Source organism: Panthera pardus, unplaced genomic scaffold (assembly GCF_024362965.1).
Source record: "Panthera pardus isolate Hobbes unplaced genomic scaffold, ASM2436296v1 HiC_scaffold_13, whole genome shotgun sequence".
Lineage (NCBI taxonomy): Eukaryota > Metazoa > Chordata > Mammalia > Carnivora > Felidae > Panthera > Panthera pardus.
This window is the reverse complement of record NW_026526688.1, coordinates 147,603,110-147,621,804: the sequence shown is the minus strand read 5'-3', so window position 1 is coordinate 147,621,804 and position 18,695 is coordinate 147,603,110. Positions and strand designations below refer to the sequence as shown.

General features: G+C 40.7%; 1 protein-coding gene across 1 annotated transcript in view; it reads left to right on the top strand.

Moving 5' to 3' along the window:
- Positions 1-10,102: 10,102 nt before the first annotated feature.
- SLC4A4 (solute carrier family 4 member 4) overlaps positions 10,103-18,695 on the top strand; it is a 350,076-nt gene continuing 341,483 nt past the window's right edge. The window contains exon 1 of the mRNA XM_019467956.2: positions 10,103-10,754. The gene's annotated coding sequence lies outside the window, so the exon portion shown is untranslated. The remainder of the gene's footprint in view (positions 10,755-18,695) is intronic.

The following is an 18,695-nucleotide window of genomic DNA, read 5'->3' as shown; positions in this document are numbered from 1 at the left end:
CCACAGCACAGGGGAAGTGCACTGCAGGTCCTCACCACGCCAGGGACTCTCCAAAATGACCAAACGGAAGAATTCCCCTCAGAAGAATCTCCAGGAAATAACAACAGCTAATGAACTGATCAAAAAGGATTTAAATAATATAACAGAAAGTGAATTTAGAATAATAGTCATAAAATTAATCGCTGGGCTTGAAAACAGTATACAGGACAGCAGAGAATCTCTTGCCACAAAGATCGAGGGACTAAGGAACAGTCACGAGGAGTTGAAAAACGCTTTAAACGAATTGCAAAACAAAATGGAATCCACGATGGCTCGGCTTGAAGAGGCAGAGGAGAGAATAGGTGAACTAGAAGATAAAGTTATGGAGAAAGAGGAAGCTGAAAAAAAGAGAGATAAAAAAATCCAGGAGTATGAGGGGAAAATTAGAGAACTAAGTGATACACTAAAAAAAAATAATATACGCATAATTGGTATCCCAGAGGAGGAAGAGAGAGGGAAGGGTGCTGAAGGGGTACTTGAACAAATTATAGCTGAGAACTTCCCTGAACTGAGGAAGGAAAAAGGCATTGAAATCCAAGAGGCACAGAGAACTCCCTTCAGATGTAACTTGAATCGATCTTCTGCACGACATATCATAGTGAAACTGGCAAAATACAAGGATAAAGAGAAAATTCTGAAAGCAGCAAGGGATAAACGTGCCCTCACATATAAAGGGAGACCTATAAGACTCGTGACTGATCTCTCCTTTGAAACTTGGCAGGCCAGAAAGGCTTGGCACGATATCTACAGTGTGCTAAACAGAAAAAATATGCAGCCGAGAATCCTTTATCCAGCAAGTCTGTCATTTAGAATAGAAGGAGAGATAAAGGTCTTCCCAAACAAACAAAAACTGAAGGAATTTGTCACCACGAAACCAGCCCTACAAGAGATCCTAAGGGGGATCCTGTGAGACAAAGTACCAGAGACATCACTACAAGCATAAAACATACAGACATCACAATGACTCTAAACCCATATCTTTCTATAATAACACTGAATGTAAATGGATTAAATGCGCCAACTAAAAGACATAGGGTATCAGAATGGATAAAAAAGCAAGACCCATCTATTTGCTGTCTACAAGAGACTCATTTTAGATCTGAGGACACCTTTAGATTGAGAGTGAGGGGATGGAGAACTATTTATCATGCTCCTGGAAGCCAAAAGAAAGCTGGAGTAGCCATACTTATATCAGACAAACTAGACTTTAAATTAAAGGCTGTAACAAGAGATGAAGAAGGGCATTATATAATAATCACAGGGTCTATCCACCAGGAAGAGCTAACTATTATAAATGTCTATGCACCAAATACCCGAGCCCCCAGATATATAAAACAATTACTCATAAACATAAGCAACCTTATTGATAAGAATGTGGTCATTGCAGGGGACTTTAACACCCCACTTACAGAAATGGATAGATCATCTAGACACACAGTCAATAAAGAAACAAGGGCCCTGAATGATACATTGGATCAGATGGACTTCACAGATATATTTAGAACTCTGCATCCCAAAGCAACAGAATATACTTTCTTCTCGAGTGCACATGGAACATTCTCCAAGATAGATCATATACTGGGTCACAAAACAGCCCTTCATAAGTTTACAAGAATTGAAATTATACCATGCATACTTTCAGACCACAATGCTATGAAGCTTGAAATCAACCACAGGAAAAAGTCTGGAAAACCTCCAAAAGCATGGAGGTTAAAGAACACCCTACTAACGAATGAGTGGGTCAACCAGGCAATTAGAGAAGAAATTAAAACATATATGGAAACAAACGAAAATGAAAATACAACAATCCAAACGCTTTGGGATGCAGCGAAGGCAGTCCTGAGAGGAAAATACATTGCAATCCAGGCCTATCTCAAGAAACAAGAAAAATCCCAAATACAAAATCTAACAGCACACCTAAAGGAAATAGAAGCAGAACAGCAAAGGCAGCCTAAACCCAGCAGAAGAAGAGAAATCATAAAGATCAGAGCAGAAATAAACAATATAGAATCTAAAAAAACTGTAGAGCAGATCAACGAAACCAAGAGTTGGTTTTTTGAAAAAATAAACAAAATTGACAAACCTCTAGCCAGGCTTCTCAAAAAGAAAAGGGAGATGACCCAAATAGATAAAATCATGAATGAAAATGGAATGATTACAACCAATCCCTCAGAGATACAAACAATTATCAGGGAATACTATGAAAAATTATATGCCAGCAAATTGGACAACCTGGAAGAAATGGACAAATTTCTAAACACCCACACTCTTCCAAAACTCAATCAGGAGGAAATAGAAAGCTTGAACAGACCCATAACCAGCGAAGAAATTGAATCGGTTATCAAAAATCTCCCAACAAATAAGAGTCCAGGACCAGATGGCTTCCCAGGGGAGTTCTACCAGACATTTAAAGCAGAGATAATACCTATCCTTCTCAAGCTATTCCAAGAAATAGAAAGGGAAGGAAAACTTCCAGACTCATTCTATGAAGCCAGTATTACTTTGATTCCTAAACCAGACAGAGACCCAGTAAAAAAAGAGAATTACAGGCCAATATCCCTGATGAATATGGATGCAAAAATTCTTAATAAGATACTAGCAAATCGAATTCAACAGCATATAAAAAGAATTATTCACCATGATCAAGTGGGATTCATTCCTGGGATGCAGGGCTGGTTCAACATTCGCAAATCGATCAACGTGATACATCACATTAACAAAAAAAAAGAGAAGAACCATATGATCCTGTCAATCGATGCAGAAAAGGCCTTTGACAAAATCCAGCACCCTTTCTTAATAAAAACCCTTGAGAAAGTCGGGATAGAAGGAACATACTTAAAGATCATAAAGGCCATTTATGAAAAGCCCACAGCTAACATCATCCTCAACGGGGAAAAACTGAGAGCTTTTTCCCTGAGATCAGGAACACGACAGGGATGCCCACTGTCACCGCTGCTGTTTAATATAGTGCTGGAAGTTCTAGCATCAGCAATCAGACAACAAAAGGAAATCAAAGGCATCCAAATTGGCAAAGATGAAGTCAAGCTTTCGCTTTTTGCAGATGACATGATATTATACATGGAAAATCCGATAGACTCCACCAAAAGTCTGCTAGAACTGATACATGAATTCAGCAAAGTTGCAGGATACAAAATCAATGTGCAGAAATCAGTTGCATTCTTATACACTAACAATGAAGCAACAGAAAGACAAATGAAGAAACTGATCCCATTCACAATTGCACCAAGAAGCATAAAATACCTAGGAATAAATCTAACCAAAGATGTAAAAGATCTGTATGCTGAAAACTATAGGAAGCTTATGCAGGTAATTGAAGAAGATATAAAGAAATGGAAAGACATTCCCTGCTCATGGATTGGAAGAATAAATATTGTCAAAATGTCAATACTACCCAAAGCTATCTACACATTCAATGCAATCCCAATCAAAATCGCACCAGCATTCTTCTCGAAACTAGAACAAGCAATCCTAAAATTCATATGGAACCACAAAAGGCCCCGAATAGCCAAAGTAATTTTGAAGAAGAAGACCAAAGCAGGAGGCATCACAATCCCAGACTTTAGCCTCTACTACAAAGCTGTCATCATCAAGACAGCATGGTATTGGCATAAAAACAGACACATAGACCAATGGAATAGAATAGAAACCCCAGAACTAGACCCACAAACGTATGGCCAATTCATCTTTGACAAAGCAGGAAAGAACATCCAATGGAAAAAAGACAGTCTCTTTAACAAATGGTGCTGGGAGAACTGGACAGCAACATGCAGAAGGTTGAAACTAGACCACTTTCTCACACCATTCACAAAAATAAACTCAAAATAGATAAAGGACCTGAATGTGAGACAGGAAACCATCAAAACCTTAGAGGAGAAAGCAGGAAAAGACCTCTCTGACCTCAGCCGTAGCAATCTCTTACTCGGCACATCCCCAAAGGCAAGGGAATTAAAAGCAAAAGTGAATTACTGGGACCTTATGAAGATAAAAAGCTTCTGCACAGCAAAGGAAACAACCAACAAAACTAAAAGGCAACCAACGGAATGGGAAAAGATATTTGCAAATGACACATCGGACAAAGGGCTAGTATCCAAAATCTATAAAGAGCTCACCAAACTCCACACCCGAAAAACAAATAACCCAGTGAAGAAATGGGCAGAAAACATGAATAGACACTTCTCTAAAGAAGACATCCGGATGGCCAACAGGCACATGAAAAGCTGCTCAACGTCGCTCCTCATCAGGGAAATACAAATCAAAACCACACTCAGATACCACCTCACACCAGTCAGAGTGGCCAAAATGAAGAAATCAGGAGACTATAGATGCTGGAGAGGATGTGGAGAAACAGGAACCCTCTTGCACTGTTGGTGGGAATGCAAATTGGTGCAGCCACTCTGGAAAGCAGTGTGGAGGTTCCTCAGAAAATTAAAAATAGACCTACCCTATGACCCAGCAATAGCACTGCTAGGAATTTATCCAAGGGATACAGGAGTACTGATGCATAGGGGCACCTGTACCCCAATGTTTATAGCGGCACTCTCAACAATAGCCAAATTATGGAAAGAGCCTAAATGTCCATCAGCTGATGAATGGATAAAGAAACTGTGGTTTATATACACAATGGAATACTACGTGGCAATGAGAAAAAATGAAATATGGCCTTTTGTAGCAACATGGATGGAACTGGAGAGTGTGATGCTAAGTGAAATAAGCCATACAGAGAAAGACAGATACCATATGGTTTCACTCTTATGTGGATCCTGAGAAACATAACAGAAACCCATGGGGGAGGGGAAGGAAAAAAAAAAAAAAGAGGTTAGAGTGGGAGAGAGCCAAAGCATTAGAGACTGTTAAAAAACTGAGAACAAACTGAGGGTTGATGGGGGGTGGGAGGGAGGGCAGGGTGGGAGGGAGGACAGGGTGGGTGATGGGTATTGAGGAGGGCACCTTTTGGGATGAGCACTGGGTGTTGTATGGAAACCAATTTGACAGTAAATTTCATATATTAAAAAAAAAAAAAAAAAAAAAGACACAGGGATAACAGGGGTAAACTGAAACTGTGAACTGGGATGGTTGGCCTCCTTATTCAGAGCATTTGCTACTTCATAGCATTCTGCATTCCAAGGAAATTGAAATTATCTCATTATTTCTTTATTTGTAAGCTCCATGAAGCAGGAATTTTGTCTGCTTATTTTAGGAATCCATTACCTAGAAGAGTCCTTGACACATAGTAGATTCTATTTGTGGACTGAATGGATGATCCAGTCATGCTCCATGTTCTGTGTAGAACTGAGCATCCTTTGGTCAGCAGTGAGAATGGAAAAGGATAAAGGGCAAAGTGGCTCAGAATATTCTCCCCCTTAAGATGAGCAAAAAAGGAGCCAGATTTTAATATTCAGATTTTAATCTTGCAGCATTTTCTGCAAAGAAATCAGTCTGGCAAATGTGCACTTGAAGCATCAGCTGTTTGGTTACCTGCAAAGAGACTGAGGTGCCGTGGTCTCCAAGATAGGTCTGGCCTGGGGAACAGACCAGTGGGACGAGAATGGTCATGGTCCAGTTTGATCCAGTGGTGGGTTAATCTGTGGAAAACCTGTCCCCACATAATGTAACAGCTGTGTCCACGTGACTCATTAAGAACAACTTTAGAGCAGCCTGCCATCTGGGCTTATTCATCCCCTAAGGAGGCGGGGAGGCCAGAGAGATACAAAGAAACAAGCACCTTTCTATGTCTGGGAGATGGCTGATGTGGACACACACACAGGCAGGTGTATACACACACGCACACACACACATACAGATTAGCAGAAGTCCAAGGGCCCCAGGAGTCAGTTCTGGCAGAGAACTTTGATGTAATTCTTTATCTTACCTAAAACCAGACCAATCTTTTAAATCAGGGGGCATGGCTTTAGTAGCTTGATTTAAGTTTTCCTTTCCAAATAGAGATGCCTGTGTCCTATGTTATGCTGCTCATGGGAGAATTTCTGTAGGAGGAAAAGGCTGAAACTCTGGCCTAGGGTTATTAAGCAGAGCTTTCGTAACAAATGTGTCAATGCCATTCCTGAAAGATTTGCATGTTTCTCTGTCACAAACATATTCTTCAAAATTTATTAGAGAAAAATATTCTGGTATCCTATTATTATTATTATTATTATTATTATTATTATTATTATCTCAAGCCCCTTGACTTTACTGCTGAGGGAACTTAGGCCCAGAAAGGTTGAACAACTTGGCTTACTTGATATTAACAGAGATAGACTCCTGTTTTCACAGGTTAGAACCTCTCCTAATATTTACTTTAAGTATGTGTTTTAAAAATGACAATTGGGGGTGCCTGCGTGGCTCAATCAGTTAAGCGTTTGACTTCAGCTCAGGTCATGATCTCACGGTTTGTGGGTTCAAGTCCCATGATGAGCTCTGTGCTGACAGCTCAGAGCCTGGAGCCTGCTTCAAATTCTGTGTCTCCTTATCTCTCTGCCCCTCCCCCACTTTCTCTCTCTCTGTCTCTCTCAGAAATAAACATTAAAAGAATTTAAAAATGATGGTTGGATAAGTTGAGAGCTTAGTAGTTTAAGCTATAAAGCAACTTATGACACATGTTTAACCAAAATATAATAAAATTATTTTCCCTAGCTCATGACATGCAGACAGCTTGCAAAAACTGTGTTCACTTTTCTTTTCAAAACAAATCTAGGTTGGCTGAATTTATTCAGGAATTTGTCAGACTGAATACAAACTGTCTGGAGTGTAAATGAAACAAAAATGAGGGCTTTAAGTGATCTTTCTCTCTTTCTTTATATCTATCTCCAGTTTCATCCCAGACTAGTTCTAGGATGAGAAGGAAAAGTGATTTTCTCTTTCTTTACTCTTACATCATGAAGTGGTTGGCTAAACTGATTAGAGTGGCAACTTTGGTGATCATTCTATCGCAATATTGTTTAATAACAAAACAACTGCAACTCAAACAAACATTATCACAAAGAAAACTCCACTGTGCATAGCAAAATGTTTGTCCAACTGCTACCAGTGAGCCCCATATTTAAAAAGAACCTGATATTGAGAAGTATTTCTGATTATTCTTTGAAGTTTGTGGTAAGAGGATATAACATATACACCACCACCTTTTTGTTTAGGTCCTCAAATGAAATGTGCATGGTTGTTATAATTTTGAATAACCACAGGATAAACATTCAATGATATCTTTCACCTTCTTTTCCTTTTCTAATAAAACAGAATAATGAAAAGACTCCCAAATATAAGAGTTACATTTATGGGTTCTGCTGTTTTTGAACAAAGTGGCTTATAGACAAAATTTGGTGATCTCCTTATTTTATGTAATGAGGAAACTTAAATAAAGAGCTCTTTAAGTACGAAAATACAGAGGTCTTTATTCAGAAGTGTGACTTTTCGAAGTCACACAAAGATTGAGAAAATGCTTTATGGCAATAATCGTGTCTGCACGTCAGATATACACCCTACTTATTTTGAATAATTAACAAAGGGCCTATGGGTTGTATTATTTCACTACACACAACTTTCTTGTTTTAGAATCAGAGAGTGCCATGCTTTATACACCGCCAGGAATGGCTGGACTGCCTATTCAAAAACTTCATCTTCATTCGTGTTGGACCTTATGTGGTCAGGAGGTTTCATCACCAGCTGCCACTAGAGGGTGCTTGTCATTGAAACAAAGGTCCCTCCTCCCATCTTTCTGTTTCCTTTAGGTGCCTATTAGGACCTTGGCTGACTTGAAAGAAACTTGAATTGATAAGCTACGTAGGTGGGTATTCTAGAAGGTCATTTAGTACAAAGAGTTATTGATTAAAAAAAAATAAATCATTATCAGTAAAGATTACTTATACTGTTTTCCTAACTCCATTAATTTTTCTGTTCAGTCTTTGTCATCAAGCTGTGTGAACCCCAAGACAAAGAGAACAATACATCTTTCTTTGGGCTCATGGGAATCAAGGGATATAACTCAAATTTTAGGATAGGTGAAAAAAAGATCTCAGGATTCATTGTCCTCACCCAGAATTGCAGTAGCAAAGGTGACCACATGCAGAGTTAACAAGAGAAGTTAATCAATGACCTTTCAAAGGAAAAACACATATATCTCAATTACTGGAAAATGATCAATAGGAAAGGAAATGGAACATGCTCTTTTAATTGTGGGATAGCAAACATCAAGTAATGAGAATGATAACAGAGGTTGTTGGCTCTTTGCTAAAGACAACTCTTTTTCTCATTAATTTAAGGCACACATAAAACCTCACCTCACAGTGCTCTGATTCCCTCCCTGCCTCCCACCCCACGCAGCAATTTTATACTCCTTTCAGGGTAAAATTGTGCGAATCTCAATGGTGAAATGCTTCCAGGGTTTATCTATTTGGTTTGTGTGAAGGACAGTTTGATACATTTCACAGCAGAATATTGGAGAACGTAAGTTTCTTGCACTTTTCCTTTCCCAAACATTCACCAACGCTGACCATTCATGGCCGGTTCACGATTATAATGAGAAATTGCCAGCTATGTTGAAATACATAATCCACAGTGTGAAAAACTGCTGAACAGCAGTGTCAAATTCTTAATACAAAAGTGGCTTCCCTTTTGCCTGTGAGCTTACTTTGGGGTTGCTGATTCTTGCTAACTGTGTGCTCAGGGACTGAAAGTTAATTTTAACGTTAGTCTAAAAACAAAATATAAGTACGTAGGCAAAGGTTTTACAGCTAATTTTTGTTGTTGTTGTTGTTGTTGTTGTCAGTCTCCTGTTTCGAATTTCCCATGTCACTGAGGCGGGTTATGTAGAATGTGTGCACATATATGTGAGCCAGATGTAATAACAGCTGGACCCATGACATTAGTACATTTTAATTTCGGTCAGTAGGCAGCTTTGGGTGCCTTCTGAGCATCGATTAAGGATTTTAAATATATCTGCTTTTTCTTTTCTTTTTAAAAAAAATACCTGCTTCCTAAACACTGGTGAGGTACAATGGATCTCTTCCAGTTTTAAATACTAGAAAAAAAAGCTTCTGTCCCTAAGTTATTTTCCTCTAGAATATTTTTTTCTGGAGGTCTTATTAGTTACGCTTAGTATTGAAGAAAAGATTTGGAACCAGGAGCGGGCAGTCTGTATGTGAAATTACTTTTCTTGGGTTTTATGTATTTTGGCTGTTACTGTCAAAAACCGCAGTTTGGTCAGTGACTTCCACACATATATTATATATTGATATGTATTAATAGGAAATGTATATACACTTGCATCATTTACCATGTGGCTCAAATCCATTTAGTGGCTGCTCTCTAGCAGTACCCACAACATTAGATGGTGTCTGTGCTGACGGTCTGTTATATCTTAATGGTTTACTTAACTGATCACAATGGGACTGGGTCACTGATACATTACTAGTATTATTTGCTTGGGAAAGCGTATTTAAACGTCATTAATTAGCCTTAGGAACAGAGTGAATACAAATAATAACTTTGTACGCTCAAGAAAACTCCCTTGGATGGCTAAAGATGTTCCTCAAAGTGCCCGAGGAAGGCAGGTTATTGCCTTCAGGACAAGGTCGAGAACTGTGCTTCCCCGGACATCCTTTACTGAAGGTGAACGATGACTGTGTTCTGGTAGCACTCTCTTCGACCTACACGCCTCAAGTTTTATAAAGTAGCCTCGAGAGTGATCTGCAAACGCGAGCGCCTTCAGTTCTGCCTGAGAGAACAGGCTCTCCCCAGCAGGGAACGGTGGTGAATAGGACAAAAAGCTGGACCGAGCAGCTAGCTCAGGGCGTGAGAGACAAGGAACCAGGGAGGGCGAAGGCAGCCGGCCGGGAGCCGGGTCGTCGGCCAGTTCCAGGCGGGCGCGGCGCGCAGAGCCGGAGCCCCCGGCGGAGGCGGTGCGGCCCCAGGCCCCTCCCCGCCGCCGCGGATGCCCGGGCGGCTGACGCCGAGCGGCGGCCCCGAGCGGTGGGGGCCGGGCGGCGCGAGCGAGGGCAGGGCAGGGGGCCGGCCGAGGCCACTCGCGGCTTTAAATATGGATCGCGGGCTCACGCTCGTGGCACAGCCTCCGCCACGGCCGCCTTTCCCGGTTCCCCGTCCCCCAGCTCGCTCCCGGGGGTGCCCGGGCCGGTCACCGCTGCTGCAGTGTTAGTTACTGGCAAAAACATCGGAGATCCCCATAAATATGCAGAAGCTGCAGAAGGCAAAGTAGAGTAGACGCCCGCGCTCACACACACTCGCTCGCCCCGCACCACGCGGGCCGTGTAGACATTCCCCCCACCCCCGCCCGCCCGCGCCACCTTCTCCCCCTTCCTCGTGGGCCGTTCGGGTTCCAGTCCTGCCTGCTCCGAGGACCCTCCCGCCCCAGCGCCCTCGCCCCGTCCTCGCCTCCCTCCGCCCCGGAGCGCTCACCCACCCAGGCGGCAAAGTTGTGACTACTTGGGCGCGGGTGGCTCGCGCCCCGCTCGATCCGCGCCGCGAGCCGACAACTTCCCGCGGCTCGGCCCCGCCGCGCCCCGGGCCCGCGCCTGCGGGGATCCCGCGGGGCCCCCAGCCTCCGGTCCCGGCGGCGCGCCGGGCAGCGCTTCGGTGGCGGCGGCGGCTGTGGTGGCAGCGAAGGCGGCGGCGGCGGCAGCGGCCGCTGCAGCCCCACACTCCGCCGCCAACCTGGAGGAGCGACGGAAGGCGGACCCCAGGAGGTGAGCGCCCGGCCGGGGCAGCGGCGGGGAGGGTCGGCCGATCCCCCGCCTCGCGGCGCAGGCGGCGGCGGCAGCGGGCGCAGGGGCGGCGGGCCCAGGGGCCGGTCCCGGAGGGCGCGCGGGCGGCCTCGGCGCACTCGGGGGGGAGGGAGAAAGAGGTCAGTTGCGGGCCGGGCATCCCCTGGGCTGGGCGCCCGCGGAGTATGGAGGCTGCTTCCGCGGCAAAGTACTTTTTTTTGTGTTTGTTGTTTCCTTCTTAGCGTTTAGAGGAGCACTCTGAGAAGTCCTATATCTCCCCCAGTGTAGAGCCCCCTGCGCGTAGCCAGGCGTTGTTGCCCGGACTGTGGGGCCAGCGTACGCGGCGGGCTGGGCTCCGGCTCAGTGACACGTGTGTTCCTGTGAGCTTGGGTGGTCCCAGTGTGGCCGGGCACCTGCTGGAGGGGGAAACGTCCCCAAACCCACCAATGGGGGAGTCTTGGGGGGACTCTTGGTACCCCACTTGACTGCCCGCTCCGGGACGGAGCGTGCACATCTCTCCCTGGCACACCGAAAGCGGGGGGTGAGTCAGGCAGATTCTCTGCAAGTGGCACACACACAATTATTTGCAATGGATTTGGAAAGGGGAGGCCGAGGTTAAAGTGGGATTTCTCTTGGCCGGCGACAGTGGAGCTCTTCCTCAGGTACTGGGCAGCATGTGCGTCTTGGCAAGGAGGGGTGATTTCTTTTTTCTTAAGTGCATTTTACCCAGCCTTTGCCAGTCCGTTAATAACAGTCACCAGAGAAAGGCAGGAGTTGGGAACTACATTCAGCAAACTGCAGCAAGCACCACAAGTTCTTAAAGAAAACAAAAGAACAACAACAACAACAACAGCAAGAAAACCAAACAAAACCCACAACAAGCCCTGACCTTGACTTAAAAGATGGAGAAGGAAGCCATTCTGCCTCTGTTCTACCATCGTAAAGCATTCCCCCCCCCCCCCCCCCCCAGTTTCTTGTAAAACTTCTGTTTTTTCCATCCTTCATTCCTTCTCAAGGCCTTATCTTCTCAGCATGATTACCCACAGCAAGCTCTCTTCAGTCTTGGCAATGAAGAACAGTTAACCACTTTGGTCTACCCTCATCGCTGCCTTTCCCATTTCACTTCAGTGTTGGAGAAAGTTGCTCCTAATGGGAAATCATGAACACTGGGCTGTACTAAACGCATATTGTCTTAAATCCTGGAACAGTTCCTTTCCTGAGAGACACTGCATTGTGCAGTATTTCTCTTTTATTCTTGTATCTGGGACTTGGACTTAGAATACTACCTGAACTAAAGTGAACATTGCCCACTAGGGTTTTATTTATTTATTTTTTTTTCCATTTTGATTTGAATGGCTTCTTCTGAGCATTTAAACCAGTATGCAGTAGTGCCTTATAACTAATGTAATGTCTTTTGAAAAGGTTTCTAAGAAGTCTCCTTGTATCTATCACATTAGCATTTAAATAATTTTCAATATCATTATGGAACTTAGATTGAGGTTATCAGCATAACTTCATTCAGAGGAAGCAGTTCTGCTTATTTGTCTATAGTTTTAATAACTGAGAAAAAACTTTTACTTTCATTTTAAAGTTAAATACAGTGATAGGATTCTGTTCTCTTTATATGAAATCTGGAAGTTGAATTGTTTTAACTTTATCTCAGAATATCTAAGATAACACAAAAACTCCCACATAAATGGATAGAAAGAGGAAGGTAGTATTCTTACGAACAGTTGAGATACAGGACATTTGTAAGAATGGGGGTGGGAGGGATAAGATTGGATGTTTGGATAGTTCCAGGCATATCTACCTTTAAGAAAAAAGAAAACTAAAAAAATCCCTCCCCCAGCATTTTCTATGAGTGTTTTCTTTCTATATCATTTAATGTTTTGAGGTCATTCTGGAGATTTACTAACATATATAAGGCACCTTAGCCAATGAGATTGACAGAATATACTAAGTTTATAATGATGTATCTCTTTTAGTTCATTTTCTCAACAGAAAATAACTAAATCTTTGTTAGTGTTACTATTCTAGTTTTTTAAATGATTAGAATAAATTTGGAGTTTACAATAATGTGTAAAAAGAATACAGGGAATCATTTAGAGAAAAAAATATGATAGAAATCGGGTAAACTTTGGGACAACTGCCAGGATGGTCTGATGGTAATTTCATTTTTCACTGAGCTCTGGCAAGTGCAATTTTGAGGTTCTGATCCTTTGTTCTGATAATAAGAAAGATAGTCTGGCCGTAGCTTGCATAGTAAAGAAAAACACAACACTTAAGGAAAGGAAATACACATTAGCTGGTGAATCATGTAGATAATCATGTTTCTTTGCTTGCCTCTGAGGGCGCTGCAGTCCATGAGGACTCCTATTGTTAGGGGAGAGCGTCCTGAGAGAATTCACTGCTCCTTAAGTGAGTGTGGCAATAGACAACATCCGCTTGTTTCTTGGAGTTTCATTGTGTTCACTTTTAATAATTTGCATAAAATCTGTGACGGGGTTGATAATAAGACTGGGAATGGAAAGAACCAACTGAGAAGAGAAGGATATAATGATGTGAAAGTTTCTAAGTACTTTTTCCTTGATTGCTAAGTGGAAAGAATCAGGGTACCTGATTTGACAGGACAAAGGAAGCTCTGAGGAGAACACATATCTCAGTTCTCACTGTTGATGCAGTTTCTGAGGCCAACATATGATTTAGGAAATTTATCTGTTTTGGGGAAGTTATTTAGCAAAATGGATAGTATAGTGTAGGAACATCCAGGAAGTTAGTAAGTCTTTACAAAACTAGGTCTTGCTACTTTCAGGATTTTTTTTTTTTTCATAATGCAGGAATTTTAAGGGAAGGGAAAAATAATGTTTCTTTCATATAAGGTCAGGGGTAAGTTGTATTCCAAATGTGTTTTGCTTCTCCTGGTATCTCCATATTTAATATGTTTGTGTCACAGAATAGAAAATATGCTACTGTCCTTCTAACATAACAAGAATATTTTATATCCCTGTGGTGCCTGCCTTAGTTATTTTTCCAGTAGTGGAGGTGGGTTTTCCTAACCTCCCCTTTTCCTCATTTATTTTGTCTTATGCACATTTACACACACACACACACACACACACACACACACACACACACACACACACACATACTACTCATTTGTAGAGGTGGATGATTTTATTTTACCTAAACCCATATGTATGACTGTCATAATGACTTTGTGGCACTGACTTTGTTACATGGCTCTAGTCTCAGCAGTACAATGGCATTTTAAACAAGGCATCAAAAGGTCAGGCGACCAGGAATGGAGATGGATTCATTTACCTGCTGTGGTAAAGGAGAAATAAAACTTTTTTCCTGGTCTTTTCATGATGTTCACAATTTTATTCCTTAATGATAAAGTCTTACTTGCCTTTGAATCAAGCCATATATGTATATATGTATATGTGTATATTCAATATATACCTATATATATATATATATTCAATATATACATCCAATATATATCTGTATATATGTGTATGTTCAATCTATATCTATGTATCTATATATTCAAAAAAAGATAGAGGTAGAAATAGTCATGGTGAAACCATGTATATCTGCAGTTGTTTTCATGAGCCAAAACATCATCTTACTATTCTTCCCTGCAAATTAAATAGATGAAAGGAATTATTATGCTCATTGAAAAAACAAGGAAATTACACTCTGTATGCTTTTCTTTCTTTCTTTCTTTCTTTCTTTTTTTTTTTTTTGTATGCTCTTCTTAACCTAAATGGAAAATTATTGGTGGAGTGGGGATGAACCTTTTCTCTTTGAACTAGCGATACCTATGTATTGAATGACTGTCATCAAATGAATGAATGTTGTTTTAGTCACAGCTGAAGATACTAAAGCAGAGAAATGTTTATCCTGGTTTGAAGGGATGGTTCCAGTCCCTGTTAGTGATTCCGCTCCGCAGCAGTGCCCATTTGCCTCAACTTCATCTCCTCTCCATTGGTTCCAGGGGGCATTTCACTGGTGAAGAGGGTTCAGTTTGCGTGTAGCAATTTGAGCTCTGGTTTTTAAGAGCTAACTTCTGTTTTTCATGGAGAGTGCATACAGAAAGAAGTTACATGAAATTTGGATGCTAAAGGAAATAAATAACCACAAACATATATATTTTTTATCTTGTGGATTATTGTGTAGAAAAAGGCTATCCTTGAATTTTTGTATTTGAAAAAATATGTAAATAAAACTTGTAGTAGTATATTTTGGGGGGATTTAAAAAATCAAGATTAATAAAAATACAAAATGAGAAAGGAATATATTTTCTGTTTAAAAAGATTGTTTTTTTAATGTTTAAGAGAGAGAGAGAGAGAGAGCAGGGGAGGGGCAGAGAGAGAGCGAGAGACACAGAACTCGAAGTGGGCTTCAGGCTCTGTGTTGTCAGCACAGAGCCCGACGCAGGGCTTAACTCACGAACTGTGAGATCATGACCTGATCTGAAGTCGGACACTTAACCGACTGAGCCACCCAGGTGCCCCAGAATATATTGTCTTTAAAACTGATATTATGTTCTATGAGTGAGGCAACCAAAAAAGTTCTTCATGATATCTTGTATAAGAAGTCATTGGTTTCTTTTCTTTTACTGGAAGTATATTTATTGATTGATAATGTCCATTATAATATTTGCAAATAAGTAAACTTGTGGGATCTGGACTTCTGTGTTAGTTAATTCTAGCTTTGGCCTGGAGACTAGTGTTCACTGATGGGGTCCAGTACTAGCTTCATCTATTTGGAACTCCTATAGTTGGCATATTCTTCAGCAAAAAAGCTCTAAGCAAGCAAAATAAAGGGTTAAAAAAAAAAGACATATATTGAAGAAGATTCACTTTACTCATAGGTGATCTCTCAGAATCTGTTTACTTTGAATTCATGTACAGTTCTAACATGACTGATTATAGCATTTCTAATCCCATAGCAAACACTGAATTACAAATTAGAAGATAGGAATGGTCTGATATCGGCAGCTACATGGATAACATTGAAAAGTGCCAGGGGACAGCTTGGGAGTAAAGGAAGAGACAGACCAAATACTAAAAGCAGATGTAAGAATTACAGCAAACACAGTGGTTAAGGGCTAGTTAGGTGTACGATCCCCATCTGTCTATCTGTCTATCTATCTGAAGATTTTATGGAAATATAAAATGTATAAAGTATGCATGTCATTGAGATATAAGTAAACAGCTTGGTCATTTACCTAAGTGAACACACCAAGACCAAGATATAGAACACTGTTAGCAGCCAGGAGCCCCCTTTTCCTCCCCCAAGCCGTTATTTCCCCACAAAGATAACTTCTCTCCTGACTTCTGAGATTATACGCTATTTTTATCTATTATTGAACTTTCTACCAGAATGTATGTTGTGTAACTTTGTGTCTGACTTCTTTTGCTCAGCATTATGGTTGTGCGATTCATTCATGTTTTGTGTGTAGCTGCAGTTCATTTAGTCTCATTGTTCTGCAGTATTCTGCATTATGAGAACGCCACAATTTAGTTATCATTTTGCTCTTGATGGATATTTGGGTTGTTTCTTGTTTTTGGCTATAACACATAGTGCTGCTACGAACATTCTCACATATGTCTTTTGGTAAACATGTGGGAATAATAGATTGTGCCTTCCTTCAAAAGTGGCACCAGTTGACACTGGCATCTTGTAAGTGTTTCGGCATCCTTACAAACCGCTGGTATTATCTCTTTTATTTTAATCATTTAGGTGGATGTAAAGTTGTATCACATTGTGGTTTTAATTTGCATTTCCCAAGTATCTTTTGTTCCTTGTTCCTTTTCGTATGTTTATTGGCTATAGTCTTTTATGTAAAGCTTGTTCAGGTTTATTGCTCATGGAGTTTTTGTCCAGTATGTTATCCTAAGTAAGAGAGATTTTAATACCTGGGAAGTAAACTTCTTTTATTTGGTTTAGAAAACTCAGATAACCATGCACACACTTATTCACCAGTGTTTCCATATAATAAAATAAACGCGTGAAGATATTAACAACACTTTGAACTTGTAAACGTCATAGTCTGGATCTGTGAAACCCTGTCCTTAAAAAAAACAACAACCGAAAAACACAACTTTAACACAGTGCTCATGAACATGCAGGACTTGTCTTCAATGCTTAACATAAGTATTGCCCAGTGACCAATAGAGATATGCACTTGGAAGATACGGGCTAGAGACCCAGCTCTCTTACTTGCTAGTTATTTGATTTCGGAAATTGAAAAAATTATCTTTCTTTTTTCTTTCAATGACAAATGATTGTAAAACCTAGCTCACAGAGGTGTTATGAGGGACAAATGAAGTGACCATTATGAAACCTTGCTCAGAACTGTAAAGGACTATACATATGTTAGTTATTATTGTTGTTGTTGTTCTGTTCTACAACATTCCTTATTCTTGAGTTGAATTGTGCCAGCGCTGAGAACAGTTCCTGACATATTAATAAATATTTGTTGGCTGAGTGAATGAACAACACTTTTAAGTATCTTTCTTGAGCTGTTCTTCCGAGTGATCCAAACTCAAGAAACATTTTTTCTCTAGGACTTTTATTTTTTATTGCTAAAGCTGAATTGGGAAAAGGGTTTATTAAATATCAACTTGAAAAATTGAGTCTAATAGCTAGCAGTTTGAGATCACCCGTTTCACTGCATCACTCATATCAACTTTATGTCCCCAAGTAACACACACAGCACCTGGAGAACCCTTGAAAATGATTATGGTGCTCTTCACCCCATGGGTGATCCCCAAAAGCTTACACACGGAATATTTTTAGCTTCTGTAATTAGAATCCTAGCCAACAAATTTCCAGATTTAAAATATTGTCATGGCGTCTCCAGTGCTGATACCTTGGAAACCATATTTCATGAAAAACTGAATGTTTAAAGATGAATAATAGCTAAAAACTGGAGCTTGTGGAGAGCCTTTCCAGCTTAATATGGACAAGGCATTTCTCACATATGTCGATTATAATATCAAAAGCAAACTTGCAGCCTATACCTGGTAAACATTTGTGGTAAAGCAACAATTCTTAATTCTTCGAAAGGTCTGATTCTCAAGTACTGTTTGACTGTGATTTCTGTTTTCTTCATCTGAAAAGAGGGTTAGGCCAAATATTTATTTCTAAATTACATAGAATTAAACTTTGTATGACTTTTGTTTTCAAGAATTATAAGGTAAGTAATAGTATGTATCCCCTTGCAAAATCAGGCTTGCAGCAGAAGGAATTTGGATGTTGATGTGGAAATTTAATTAGATTTTCTAACCCAAAGACTGATTTTCTTTTCTTTTTTATTGTAGTTGAGTTTTTGTTGTTTTTCTTTTGAGAGCTGGTGGTGGTCTTGACTGGTTGGCTCTTATCACTGAAGTGTATCTGTTTTGTGGCACTCAGAGTACTGAGTACGTAACATACTCCTTCAGAATAACGTAAGTCGGTCTGCATTTTTGAGGACGTTTACATTTCAGGCAGCATCCCTCATATGTGCTTGACCCGAATGTGGTTGCTTTCGGGTGATTTAGTGGAAAATGGAATCATCCGGTGTAGTAGACACCTTTTGTTTTCTGTTACAGACATAATGCTATGGAAATTGAAATAAATAGTAAGGGTAATTATGGTGAGCCTTGTGAAACTACTGTTTTAAAAATAGTGGATTTCAGAAAACATCTTCTGTTTTGGGTGATTTCACTCCTGTGAGAAGTTAAACTGGGTCGTTATAAAACAAAAGCATCCAGGCATGTCTGTGTTAAATGCTGGAAGCAAGGCTCCTCCCTTTGGTGTCTCCTCGGCACATGAGACTTTTAAAAAGCCTTGGTGCTAGGCCTGGACTTAGGGAAGAACAACTATTTAAGGAATAGGATCATGACAATAATATCTAAACTTCTATCCCAT